Source organism: Triticum aestivum, chromosome 6A (assembly GCF_018294505.1).
Source record: "Triticum aestivum cultivar Chinese Spring chromosome 6A, IWGSC CS RefSeq v2.1, whole genome shotgun sequence".
In the NCBI taxonomy this organism is placed as follows: Eukaryota; Viridiplantae; Streptophyta; class Magnoliopsida; order Poales; family Poaceae; genus Triticum; species Triticum aestivum.
This window is the reverse complement of record NC_057809.1, coordinates 104,157,528-104,171,075: the sequence shown is the minus strand read 5'-3', so window position 1 is coordinate 104,171,075 and position 13,548 is coordinate 104,157,528.

The following is a 13,548-nucleotide window of genomic DNA, read 5'->3' as shown; positions in this document are numbered from 1 at the left end:
GCCGCGTCGCCGCGGTCCGCCTCGACGTCGGCCCGGCCCCGCGACGCCGGCCGGCCCCAGCTCCGGCCACCTCACCATCTCCGGCCGCCGCCAACTCCTCCGCCGGTGAACAGTACATCGCCGGAGCCACCTCGGGAAGTGTGCGATCCAGATCTGGGATATTTTCGTCTCGGTTGACTTTTCCCTCAGAAACCCTAGCCCATGTTGCATACTTTGACCTGCCGTAACTTTGCATCCGTAGCTCCGATTTGGGCATATAGCATATCAAAATGTTCATCTAAGAGAGTAAATCATTTCATTCCATTGCATCATTTTCATTTGAGTTCATTTTGATGCCCGAAATGTTGTTAGAAGAGGGCTACTTGAGTTAATTGTCAGATCTGCTACTCCGGTTAGCACTTTTGTCATTTTTGCCATGATTATTGTGTGCATGATATGCCCGTGTGCTCTACATATGTTTTGTTAAGGGTTTTGTCATCTTTCCAGAGGTGCAACCCATGTATTTTTGTGATGTGTGTGGTGACTTGTGCAAGCTTGCAAAGTGGTGCACTTGTTAATTCTGTTTTCAGGGACTTAGTAATTTCACCAAGTCCTGCAGCTGTTTATCTCATGATGCCATATGTTCATGTTGTTTCCTAGTGATCCGTGCCTCTTTTGAGGATGATCAGTAAGAGAGTTTTGTTAATCTTGTAGTGCTATATCCATCCATATCTTTGTTTGCAATTATGCAGCACCCTAGCTTGAGTCAATCGAGCTCTACTTTTGCTACTTTGTGAATATCGGCAGATTGTCAACTTGTTTGCAATTTTGCCGGTGATGTTGTAGTTGATCCATGCATGCTATGCTATTGTTCTTGCCATGTCTAGCTTGTATTTTGTGCCTTCTTGATGGGTGTATGCTTGTCTTGCCATGACTTGCACCATAGTGAGTGCATCGAGCTCGTAAACATGCCTACTTGAGTTATATTTCAGCATGTGCCAGTTTTCACTGTCTGAAAACTGATTATGTTTTTGCTATGTTCACATGCTTGCAATTGTATTTTCTGATCCCTTTTGGCTCAAGGTCACTAAGGGACTTTTGTTAAGCTCTTTGAGTAGCTCCATGCCATGCTTTACTTTGCCATGTTCAGGTCCTGTAGCATGTAGTTTTGTTGCTCCGAAGAGTGCTACCTGATCTGAAATTCCAGACAAGTGTTGATTTCACTAAGTCTGAGATCTGTTTGCCATATGCATTTTTGCCATGCTTGTTTGAACCTGTTAATGGATGAATTGGCCGTAGCTCAGTGCTAGACTTTTGTTAAGCATCTTGTGTGCATCCCTGCCATGTATTTTGTTGTCATGTTTGGGTGCTGTAGCATGTTCATCTCATTGCATTTAGATGGCTACTTGCTGTAAATCGCAGACCGGTGTCATATTTGAATCGCTTGCCATTTCCAAACCGTAACTCCGATTCCGGCGTTCTTTATATCGTTTTCAAGCGATTTCATCTCATCTTTCCAATGGCACACTTGGTTTTCCAAGTTGAGTCCAGGTTCTTGCATTTCCTGTCACATCTTGCATTTTGCATCCCGCTTCACATCCCGCATAGCATATCATCATTGCATCATATCGCTTGATCCTTGCACGTGGTTGATTGTATCCTTGTTGCTTGTTTGTCTTGTTTGGGTAGAGCCAGGAGACGAGTTTGCTAATGAGGAGCCCGTTGAGTTTGCTTTCGAGGATCCAGTCAACTCTGACAACTATGCAGGCAAGATGATCATACCCTCGAAATCACTACTATCTTTGCTATGCTAGTTTGCTCGCTCTTTTGCTATGCCAATGCTACGATGCCTACCATTTGCTTGCAAGCCTCCCAAATTTCCATGTCAAACCTCTAACCCACCATGTCCTAGCAAACCGTTGATTGGCTATGTTACCGCTTTTGCTCAGCCCCTCTTATAACGTTGCTAGTTGCAGGTGAAGATTGGAGGCCGTTCCTTGTTGGGACATTTATTTACTTGTTGGGATATCATTATATTATCTTGTTTTCTTAATGCATCTATATACTTGGTAAAGGGTGGAAGGCTCGGCCTCTCTCCTAGTGTTTTGTTCCACTCTTGCCGCCCTAGTTTCCGTCATATCGGTGTTATGTTCCCGGATTTTGCGTTCCTTACGCGGTTGGGTTATAATGGAAACCCCTTGATAGTTCGCCTTGATTAAAGCTTTTCCAGCAATGCCCAACCTTGGTTTTACCATTTGCCACCTAGCCTTTTCTTTCCCTTGGGTACTGCAGACTCAAGGGTCATCTTATTTAACCCCCCCGGGCCAGTGCTCCTCTGAGTGTTGGTCCAACCTAGAGCCCCTTGAAGCGCCACCTCGGGGAAACTCGAGGGCTGGTTTTAGTTGTACGGATTGCTTATCTGAGTGTGCCCTGAGAAAGAGATATGTGCAGCTCCTATCGGGATTTGTCGGCACATTCGGGCGGTGTTGCTGGTCTTGTTTTAACCTGTCGAAGTGTCTTGAATTACCGAGATACCGAGTCTGATCGGTACGTCTTGGGAGGAGGTCTATTCCTTCGTTGACCGTGAGAGCTTGTCATGGGCTAAGTTGGGACTCCCCTGCAGGGATTGAACTTTCGAAAGCCGTGCCCGCGGTTATGGGCAGATGGGAATTTGTTAATGTCCGGTTGTAGATAACTTGAACCTTAACTTAATTAAAATGAATCAACTGAGTGTGTTACCGTGATGGCCTCTTCTCGGCGGAGTCCGGGAAGTGGACACGGTGTTGGAGTAATGTTTGCGCAGGTTGCTCTCTAGTTTCTCGCTCGCGCTTTGCCTCCTCTTCTCGCTCTCCTTTGCGAATAAGTTAGCCACCATATATGCTAGTCGCTTGCTGCAGCTCCACATATATTTACCTTGCCTTACCTATAAGCTTAAATAGTCTTGATCGCGAGGGTGCGAGATTGTTGAGTCCCTGTGGCTCACAGATTACTATTACACCAGATGCAGGGCCTGATGATTCCGCTCCAGGAGACGCGTATGAGCTCAAGTGGGAGTTCGATGAAGACTCTCAATGTTACTATGTTTCCTTTCCCGATGATCAGTAGTGGTGCCCAGTTGGGGGTGATTGGGACCGTGTCGCTTGTTGGGTTATCTTTTATTTTGGCGCCGTAGTCGGGCCATGAGTGTTTGGATGATGTAATGTTATTTATGTACTTGATTGACGTGGCGAGTGTAAGCCAACTATGTTATCTCCCCTTTTATTATTATATTACATGGGATGTTGTGAAGATTGCCTAACTTGCGACATATGCCTTCAATGCGATTATGTCTCTAAGTTGTGCCTCGACACGTGGGAGCTATAGACGCATCGAGGGTGTTACACCCAGCTTAGAACTTGGTGGGGTCTCAATTCAACGAAGAAGAGATGCTATCTTCCCCTATGCTCGCCTGCCGAGTCACCCCAAAGATTGGAACCAAGCATGGTTCTATTGCAAAGATACTTCTCCGGCTGATGAAAATCCACTACCGGGTTATCGTGTCCAACGGCTCGACCCAAAGCATCATCTTCCCGAAAAGCTCACCACTGCTGAACGTGCAAAGCTTGCACCCACTATTGCAAAGGTCAAGGCCCTGCTAGGAAATGGGTTAACCAGTATTGATTTGGTTCGGTGTTGGGTTTCTTGGCGAATCATACCCTTGAGCCACCGGTATGGCTTAATGTGCACTTACAAGGGTGGTGCAAAAGATCCACTGCGCCACAGCTCCGTGTGCCTAACTAATGATGCAGTCAATGAAATGACAAAGACCCTTTTGAACGAGAGCCTGGGAAGCTGCAGCAAAGTGGGACTGAACCCTTTCTGCAAACTTAACCCGCCACCAGATGTGAGTTCTAAATCACTTACTTCACCTTACTACTCAAATGTTCCATTAACTCAACTTTGATGATTTTCACAGGCTGAATCCGATTTTTGGAACAAGGAGTATGACCACGAAGCTACCAAGAAAACCAGGGCCAAAACGAAAGCCACCAAGAAGAATAAGAAGAAATTAACTACTTCCGAGATGCTTGGACTAGACGACAGTTCTGAGTCAGAAACGTCAAAACGAGGTCCTTCCAAATTTAAACTCTTTTTATCCACTAGCGGGTCTCATTTGCTAGCCACTTAATTCTTCCGATTCAAACTATCAGGAGACTTCTCGCTCTTCCTTCGGCAACTCATCATAGACCCAGCTACCCGCTTTCAAAACTGCCCCTGGGTAACAACAATTACTTTTTATTCTCTACCTCCTTATGCTCTTATACTTGTACTGACCTCTCATAACCCATGAAGTGGACAAGCAAAGCCTAGCAAGAAGGCAAAGGTGATCAATCCGTCTGAAGACCCCAAAGTCCATGAACCGGAACAGAAAATTCCAGCATCTGACACCTCCGTGCCACAACCCCAAGATCCTGTCCATGATGTTCCACTAGAAATTCCTGACCTCTCCAGTGACCATACAAACCTAGATCCTTTGAGAACTGAATTATCAAGCCCAATTAAGCCGTCAAGAACACATGCCGACAGTGTTGTGATCACTGGCACCGGCTTCAAAGAACCGGGACAACCTACTGTCTTGGCCAAGCACTCCGCCAAAGAGGAATTCATTAAAAGGCGGAAAGTGAGATTTGATATCGCCAATTATTCTCAATTAAACATCAGTGAAGTACTCTCTGGTTATCTCAACCAAGTGCATACCAGCCGCGATCTTGAAATTGACATGGTGAAGCAGATGCATCAGAAATATGAGGTATGAACTCCGGCTTGATACATTATGCATATACTGTCAGCCCCCAAGTCTAATGCGTATGATAAGATTGAATATGTTGTAGACTTAGAATAGCCATGAGTATAAAAAGCATCTTTAGTAGAATCCTTCAAAGGCCGGCTCCACCGTCGTAGTTAAACCGGATCTTTAACGATTAACATTGCATCCGTAGCCCCCAAGGGCCGGTTTAATCAGCATGAATGAACCGGTACTTGTTCATCATTGTTTATAAAATCAAAGCTTACTCGTGTAGCCCCCATGAGCCGGCTGTGGTCGTTTGCGGCCCAACTAGGTCATCATAAAGTAGTAATGAAATGCAAGCAATATGCATTAGCCCCCAAGTGCCAAGTATGCTTGCTTGCAAAGTGCTTGGGACTTATTCATATGAGCCGTTGTATGAAGAATTTTTTGGGTATGCATTAGCCCCCAAGTGCCAAGTGTTGTTGCTTGCAAAAGGCTTGGGACTTTTATTCATGTGACCCGGATATGAACATGATTTGCAAATCTGTGCATGTACAGGACGCCACTGCTCAACTGGAATCACAATTGGCTGACGCGAAAGCCCGTCTTGAACATCAAGAATTTGAGACCTGGAAGGCCGACTCAAAATTTAATTTTAGTCTGGCCGAGACAGAAAAAATTGAAGACCAGTTTTGATGTTGAAAGAACCGCCTGGGCTGAGGAGAGGACTGCTCTGATATAGCGGGCTAAAAAATCTGAAACTTCTCTTCAAGAGATAACCACTGAGCTTACCGGCTTAAAACACCGCGTCTCCTAGATGATTTCTGCTATCTTTGGTAAATAACAGTACTAGCATCATAATCAAGTTTTTCCTTTCATGTCATAAACCACCGTTGATCAATCCGCAATTATTACACAGGTCCTAGGAGCAGCAATCTTGGTCAAGACATGCTGGTGAAGCTTAAAGCCGTATATACGCTTGTTGAACAGCTATATACCGGAACTCAGTGCATGCTGGCCACGATTTCTCCAACTAATCAGGCCCCCACTCTGTTGAGTGACGTCTTGAAGAAACTTCCTGTTCTGCCTGCTAGGATTGAAGAGATAAAGCGGTCATTGATAACCCACAAGTATAGGGGATCGCAACAATTTTTGAGGGTAGAGTATTCAACCCAAATTTATTGATTCGACACAAGGGGAGCCAAAGAATATTCTCAGGTATTAACAGTTGAGTTGCCAATTCAACCGCACCTGAAAGACTTAATATCTGCAGCAAAGTATTTAGTGGCAAAGTAATATGGAAGTAACGGTAACGGTGGCAAAGGTAATAGTTATAGTTTTTGTAGTGATTGTACCAGTAGCAACGGAAAAAGTAACTAAGCAAAGATCAATATGTGAAAAGCTCGTAGGCAATGGGTCAGTGATGGGTAATTATGTCGGATGAGATTCCTCATGCAACAGTTATAACATAGGGTGACACAGAACTAGCTCCAGTTCATCCATGTAATGTAGGGATGTATTCTGAATATAGTCATACGTGCTTATGGAAAAGAACTTGCATGACATCTTTTGTCCTACCCTCCCGCGACACCGGGCTCCTATTGGAAACTAAGGGATATTAAGGCCTCCTTTTAATAGAGTACCGGACCAAAGCATTAACACTTAGTGAATACATGAACTCCTCAAACTACGGTCATCACCGGTAAGTATCCCGATTATTGTCACTTTGGGGTTAACGGATCATAACACATAATAGGTGACTATAGACTTGCAAGATAGGATCAAGAACTCACATATATTCATGAAAACATAATAGGTTCGGATCTGAAATCATGGAACTCGGGCCCTAAGGACAAGCATTAAGCATAGCAAAGTCATAGCAACATCAATCTCAGAACATAATGGATATTAGGGATCAAACCCTAACAAAACTAACTCGATTACATGATAAATCTCATCCAACCCATCACCGTCCAGCAAGCCTACGATGGAATTACTCACGCATGGTGGTGAGCATCATGAAATTGGTGATGGAGGAAGGTTGATGATGATGGCGACGGATTCCCCTCTCCGAAGCCCCGAGCGGACTCCAGACCAGCCCTCCCAAGAGAGATTAGGGCTTGGCGGCGGCTCCGTATCGTAAAACGCAATGAATCATTCTCCCTGATTTTTTCCTCCCCATACGTGAATATATAGAGTTGGAGTTGAGGTCGGTGGAGCCTTAGGGGGCCCACGAGACAGGGGGGCGCGCCCCCACCCTCGTGGACAGGGTGTGGGCCCCGTGGTCTTGATTCTTTCGCCAGTATTTTTTATATATTCCAAAAATATTCTCCATGAAGTTTCAGGTCATTCCAAGAACTTTTATTTCTGCACAAAAATAACCCCATGGCAATTCTGCTGAAAACAACGTCAGTCCGGGTTAGTTCCATTCAAATCATGCAAGTTAGAGTCCTAAACAAGGTCAAAAGTGTTTGGAAAAGTAGATACGATGGAGACGTATCAACTCCCCAAGCTTAAACCTTTGCTTGTCCTCGAGCAATTCCATTGACAAACTGAAAGTGATAAAGAAAAACTTTTACAAACTTTGTTTGATCTTGTTGTTGTAAATATGTAAAGCCAACATTCAAGTTTTCAGCAAAGATTATGAACTAACCATATTCACAATAACATTTAGGTCTCATGTTTACTCATATCAATGGCATAATCAACTAGTGAGCAATAATAATAAATCTCGGATGACAACACTTTCTCAAAACAATCATGATATGATATAACAAGATGGTATCTCGCTAGCCCTTTCTGAGACCGCAAAACTGAAATGCAGAGCACCTCTAAAGACCAAGGACTGACTAAAAATTGTAATTCATGGTAAAAGAAATCCAGTGATTGTTTAGGGTTTAGTTATACTCAATGTAAACTAATAGTAATGCATGCAATTGACAGCGGTGCTCTCCAACTGGTGCTTTTTAATAAGAGGATGATGACTCAACATAAAAGTAAATAGATAGGCCCTTCTCAGAGGGAAGTGGGGATTTGTAGAGGTGCTATAGCTCGATTTTGAAATAGAGATAAATAATATTTTGAGTGGTATACTTTCATTGTCAACATAACAACCAAGAAATCTCGATATCTTCCATGCTACACACATTATAGGCGGTTCCCAAACAGAATGGTAAAGTTTATACTCCTCCTACCACCAACAAACATCAATCCATGGCTTGTCCGAAACAATGGGTGCCTCCAACTAACAACAATCCTGGGGGAGTTTTGTTTGCAATTATTTTAATTTAAGCATGGGACTGGCATCCCGGTTACCAACCATTTTCTCATGAGTGAGGAGCGGAGTCCACTCCTCTTGAGAATAACCCGCCTAGCATGGAAGATATAGACAACCCTAGTTGATACATGAGCTATTCAAGCATACAAAACATAATTTATTTGAAGGTTTAGAGTTTTGCACATACAAATTTACTTGGAACGACAGGTAGATACCGCATATAGGAAGGTATGGTGGACTCATATGGAATAACTTTTGGGGTTTATGGAGGTGGATGCACAAGCAGTATTCCCACTTAGTACAAGTGAAGGCTAGAAAGAGACTGGGAAGCGACCAGCTAGAGAGCGACAACAGTCATGAACATGCATTAAAATTAATCAACACTGAGTGCAAGTATGAGTAGGATATAATTCACCATGAACATAAATATTGTGGAGGCTATGTTGATTTTGTTTCAACTACATGCGTGAACATGTGCCAAGTCAAGCCACTCGAATCGTTCAAAGGAGGATACCATCCTATCATACCACATCACAACCATTTTAATAGCATGTTGGCATGCAATGTAAACCATTATAAACTCCTAGATAATTAAGCATGGCATGAGCAACTATAATCTCTAATTGTCATTGCAAACATGTTTCATTCATAATAGGCTGAATCAGGAATGATGAACTAATCATATTTACAAAGACAAGATAGGTCGAGTTCATACTAGCTTTTTTCATCTCAATCAATTCATCATATATCGTCATTATTGCCTTTCACTTGCACGATCGAACGGTGTGGATAATAATAATAGTGCACGTGCAATGGACTAAGCTGTAATCTGCAAGCATTCAATACAAGGGAGAAGACAAGGTAATACGGGCTCTTTGTTAGATCAACAATAATGCATATGAGAACCACTCGACCTTTTCATCATGGTCTTCTCCTCTCGACCCCCAAAGAAAAGAAAGGAAATAAAACTATTTACACGGGAAAGCTCCCAACAAGCAAAAGAAGAACGAGAAATCTTTTGGGGTTTTCTTTCTAATTATTACTACTACAAGCATGGAAAGTAAACTAGCTAAAAGCTACAACTAATTTATTGTGTGTTTTTCTTAAGGTTTTTCAAACATGCAAGAAGAATGCTGGAAAAGAAAATAAACTAGCATGGATAGAACAATGAAAAAGTATGAGCACCGACAACTAGCATGAGTGTGTGAACGTGAATGTAATGTCGGTGAGAAACACGTGCTCCCCCAAGCTTAGGCTTTTGGCGTAAGTTGGTCTATGGCCACGGCTGGCCTGGCGGATAGCCGAAGTTGTAACTGGGGTCGTACTGAGATGCAGCGGCTATTGCCTCACGGGCTGCAGCTTGGAGGCGAGCTGCCTCCGTCATCCTCTCGTACTCGTTAGCCTCCTCCCTGGTTATAACATATCTCCTTTTTGCCTGAAAAAGTCAAAGAAAGCAGGAGCAGGGAGAGCAACATGGACGGTGCGCCATCTATCAAAGATTAGTCGGTACTGGAGGAATCGTTCATTCCTCTCAACAAACTGATGGCGAACCATAGCATTATAATCTAGATAAGCAGGAGGTAACTCAATATCATTTCCACGTATGGGTATCTCAAGATAATTAGCTACATGAGTTGCATAAATTCCACCAAACAAGTCTCCATTTATGCTGTTGTGATGCAACCTACGTGCAACAATGGCCCCCAAGTTGTATTGTTTATCACCTAATACCGCACTCTTGAGGACACTAAGATCTGGAACACACATGTGACAAGCCTCATCTTTACCGTTAATGCATCTACCAATGAAGAGAGCAAAATAATGTATGGAAGGGAAATAAATGCTCCCTATGGTAGCTTGTGTAATCTCCCTATATTCCCCCACAGTAATACTAGCAAGAAAGTCTTTATATTCAGATTTGTGAGGTTCAATAACATTGCCCCACTGCGGGAGTTTACAAGCAATATTAAAATCTTCTACATCCATGGTATATGACTTATCATAAAGATCAAATAAAACAGTGTGAGAATTGCGCGAGGATATAAATTTAAACCTTCTCGCAAATGAATCAGTTATATGGAGGTATTACCGGCACTTATTTGACACGAAGCTCTCAAGATCAGCGTTACACACATATGCGTCAAAATCATCCTTGATGCCTGCCTGGACCATGAAATCCTCTGACAGCCATTCACAAGGCCGCACTTGAGCTTCCCTTGGTAGTTCATTGTCCGGCTCACGTAACGCGGGCCTTGGGCCTTGCTTCCTTGAAGAACCACCTTGGTACATTTTCCTAAACATGTTTCTTCCTCTAAAAAATTTCTGAATTTTTTAGTGACTCAAAATAGAAGTGAACCAAACTCAAAAAGATTGATAGCAACTACTCCTACAAGTGCCTAGAGGCCATATCATGCATTAAAACTACTTTTGACCACATAAATTTGGCATGCAAGCTCAAGAATAGGGTCACCTAAGCAGCAAAAATTTGCAATAAATAAAGCACTAGAACAAAACCTAATTGGACCATTGGAGGAGTCACATACCGAAGAACAATCCCCCAAAGCAGTTTTATGAATGGAGCTTTGAGCAAGGAGATCGAAAATGGCAGCAAGATGAGCTAGAACTCGGGTTTGAGCCGGTGTAGGATTTTTTTCTGGAGGAAGACGAAGTGTGTGGGTGCAAGAATAAGTGGAGGGGGCCCACGTGGGGTCCACGAGGCAGGGGGGCGCGCCCTCCACCCTCGTGGGCACATGGTGGGTCCTCCTGGTGTGTTCTCAGTGCCAAATATTCTTAAATATTCTAGAAAAATCATATTAAATTTTCAGGACACTTGGAGAACTTTTATTTTCGGGGTATTTTTTTATTGCAAGGATAATTCTGAAAATAGACAGAAAATACTATTTTTTTCTTTATTTAATCTAAATAATAAAAAGTAAAAAGAGGGTATAGAGAGTTGTGCTTTCTAACTTCATCCATCTCATGCTCATCAAAAGGAATCCACTAACAAGGTTGATCAAGTCTTGTTAACAAACTCGTTTCGAATAACATGAAACCGGAGAATTTTCGAATAACACTAGGTTACCTCAATGGGGATATGCATGTCCCCAACAATAAGAATATCATATTTCTTCTTGATAGTAGGAAGAGGGAATTCAAAACCTCCAATAGTAATCGTTGAAGTTTTTCCAATAGAATTGATACTGTGGACTTGAGGTTGTTTCCTCGGAAAGTGTACCGTATGCTCATTACCATTAACATGAAAAGTGACATGCCTTTGTTGCAATCAATAACAGCTCCTGCAGTATTTAAAAAGGGTCTACCAATAATAATAGACATACTATCGTCCTCGGGAATATCAAGAATAACAAAGTCTGTTAAAATAGTAACGTTTGCAACCACAATAGGCACATCCTCACAAATACCGACATGTATAGCAGTTGATTTATCAGCCATTTGCAAACATATTTCAGTAGGTTTCAACTTATTCAAATCAAGTCTACGATATAAAGAAGAGGCATAACACTAACACCGGCTCCAAGATCACATTAAGTAGTTTTTAACATAGTTTCTTTTAATGGAACATGGTTTAGTTGGTACTCCTGGATCTCCAAGTTTCTTTGGTATTCCACCTTTAAAAGTATAATTAGCAAGCATGATGGAAATTTCAACTTCCAGTATCTTTCTTTTATTTGTGACAATATCTTTCATATACTTAGTTTTAAGGATTCATTTTAAGCATATCAGTCAAACACATATGCAAAAAGATAGGTCTAATCACTTCAGCAAAGCACTCAAAATCCTCATCATCCTTTTTGTTTGATGGTTTATGAGGAAAAGGCATGGGTTTCTGAACCCATGGTTCTCTTTCTTTATCGTGCTTCCTAGCAACAAAGTCTCTCTTGTCATAATGTTGATTCTTTGATTGTGGGTTATCAAGATCAACAACAGGTTCAATCTCTACGTCATTGTTATTGCTAGGTTGAGCATTGATACGTCTCCAACGTATCTATAATTTTTGATTGTTCCATGCTATTATATTATCAACCTTGGATGTTTTATATGCTATTTTATATGATTTTTTCGGACTAACATATTAACCTAGAGCCCAGTGCCAGTTTTTGTTTTTTCCTTGTTTTAGAGTATCGCAGAAAATGAAAATCAAACGGAGTCCAGTTGACTAGAAACTTCACGGAACTTATTTTTGGACCAGAAGAAGCCCACGAAGTATCGGAGATGGACTAGAAGAGTCATGGGCTGCCCATGAGGGTGGGGGGCACGCCCACCCCCTTGGGCGAGCCCCCTGCCTCGTGGACAGCCCGGAGATCCACCGACGTACTTCTTCCTCCTATATATATATATCCATATACCCTAAGAACTTTGGGGAGCAGAATAGATCGGGAGTTCCGCCACTAGAAGCCTCCGTAGCCACCGAAAACCAATCTAGACCCGTTCCAGCACCCTGCCGGAGGGGGAACCCCTCACCGGTGGCCATCTTCATCATCCCGACGCTCTCCATGACGAGGAGGGAGTAGTTCACCCTCGGGGCTAAGGGTATGTACCAGTAGCTATGTGTTTGATCTCTCTCTCTCCCTCTCTCGTGTTCTTAAGGTGGTACGATCTTGATGTATCGCAAGCTTTGCTATTATAGTTGGATCTTATGATGTTTCTCCCCCTCTACTCTCTTGTAATGGATTGAGTTTTCCCTTTGAAGTCATCTTATCGGATTGAGTCTTTAAGGATTTGAGAACACTTGATGTATGTCTTGCCGTGCTTATCTGTGGTGACAATGGGATATCATGTGATCCACTTGATGTATGTTTTGGTGATCAAATTGCGGGTTCCGCCCATGAACCTATGCATAGGGGTTGGCACACGTTTTCGTCTTGACTCTCCGGTAGAATCTTTGGGCCACTCTTTGAAGTTCTTTGTGTTGGTTTGAATAGATGAATCTGAGATTGTGTGATGCATATCGTATAATCATACCCACGGATACTTGAGGTGACATTGTAGTATCTAGGTGACATTAGGGTTTTGGTTTATTTGTGTCTTAAGGTGTTATTCTAGTATGAACTCTAGGATAGATTGAACGGAAAGAATAGCTTCGTGTTATTTTACTACAGACTCTTGAATAGATCGATCAGAAAGGATAACTTTGAGGTGGTTTCGTACCCTACCATAATCTCTTCATTTGTTCTCCGCTATTAGTGACTTTGGAGTGACTCTTTGTTGCATGTTGAGGGATAGTTATATGATCCAATTATGTTATTATTGTTGAGAGAACTTGCACTAGTGAAAGTATGAACCCTAGGCCTTGTTTCCTAGCATTGCAATACCGTTTACGCTCACTTTTATCATTAGTTACCTTGCTGTTTTTATATGTGCAGATTACAAAAACCTTTATCTACCATCCATATACCACTTGTATCACCATCTCTTCGCTGAACTAGTGCACCTATACAAACCTATACAATTTACCATTGTATTGGGTGTGTTGGGGACACAAGAGACTCTTTGTTATTTGGTT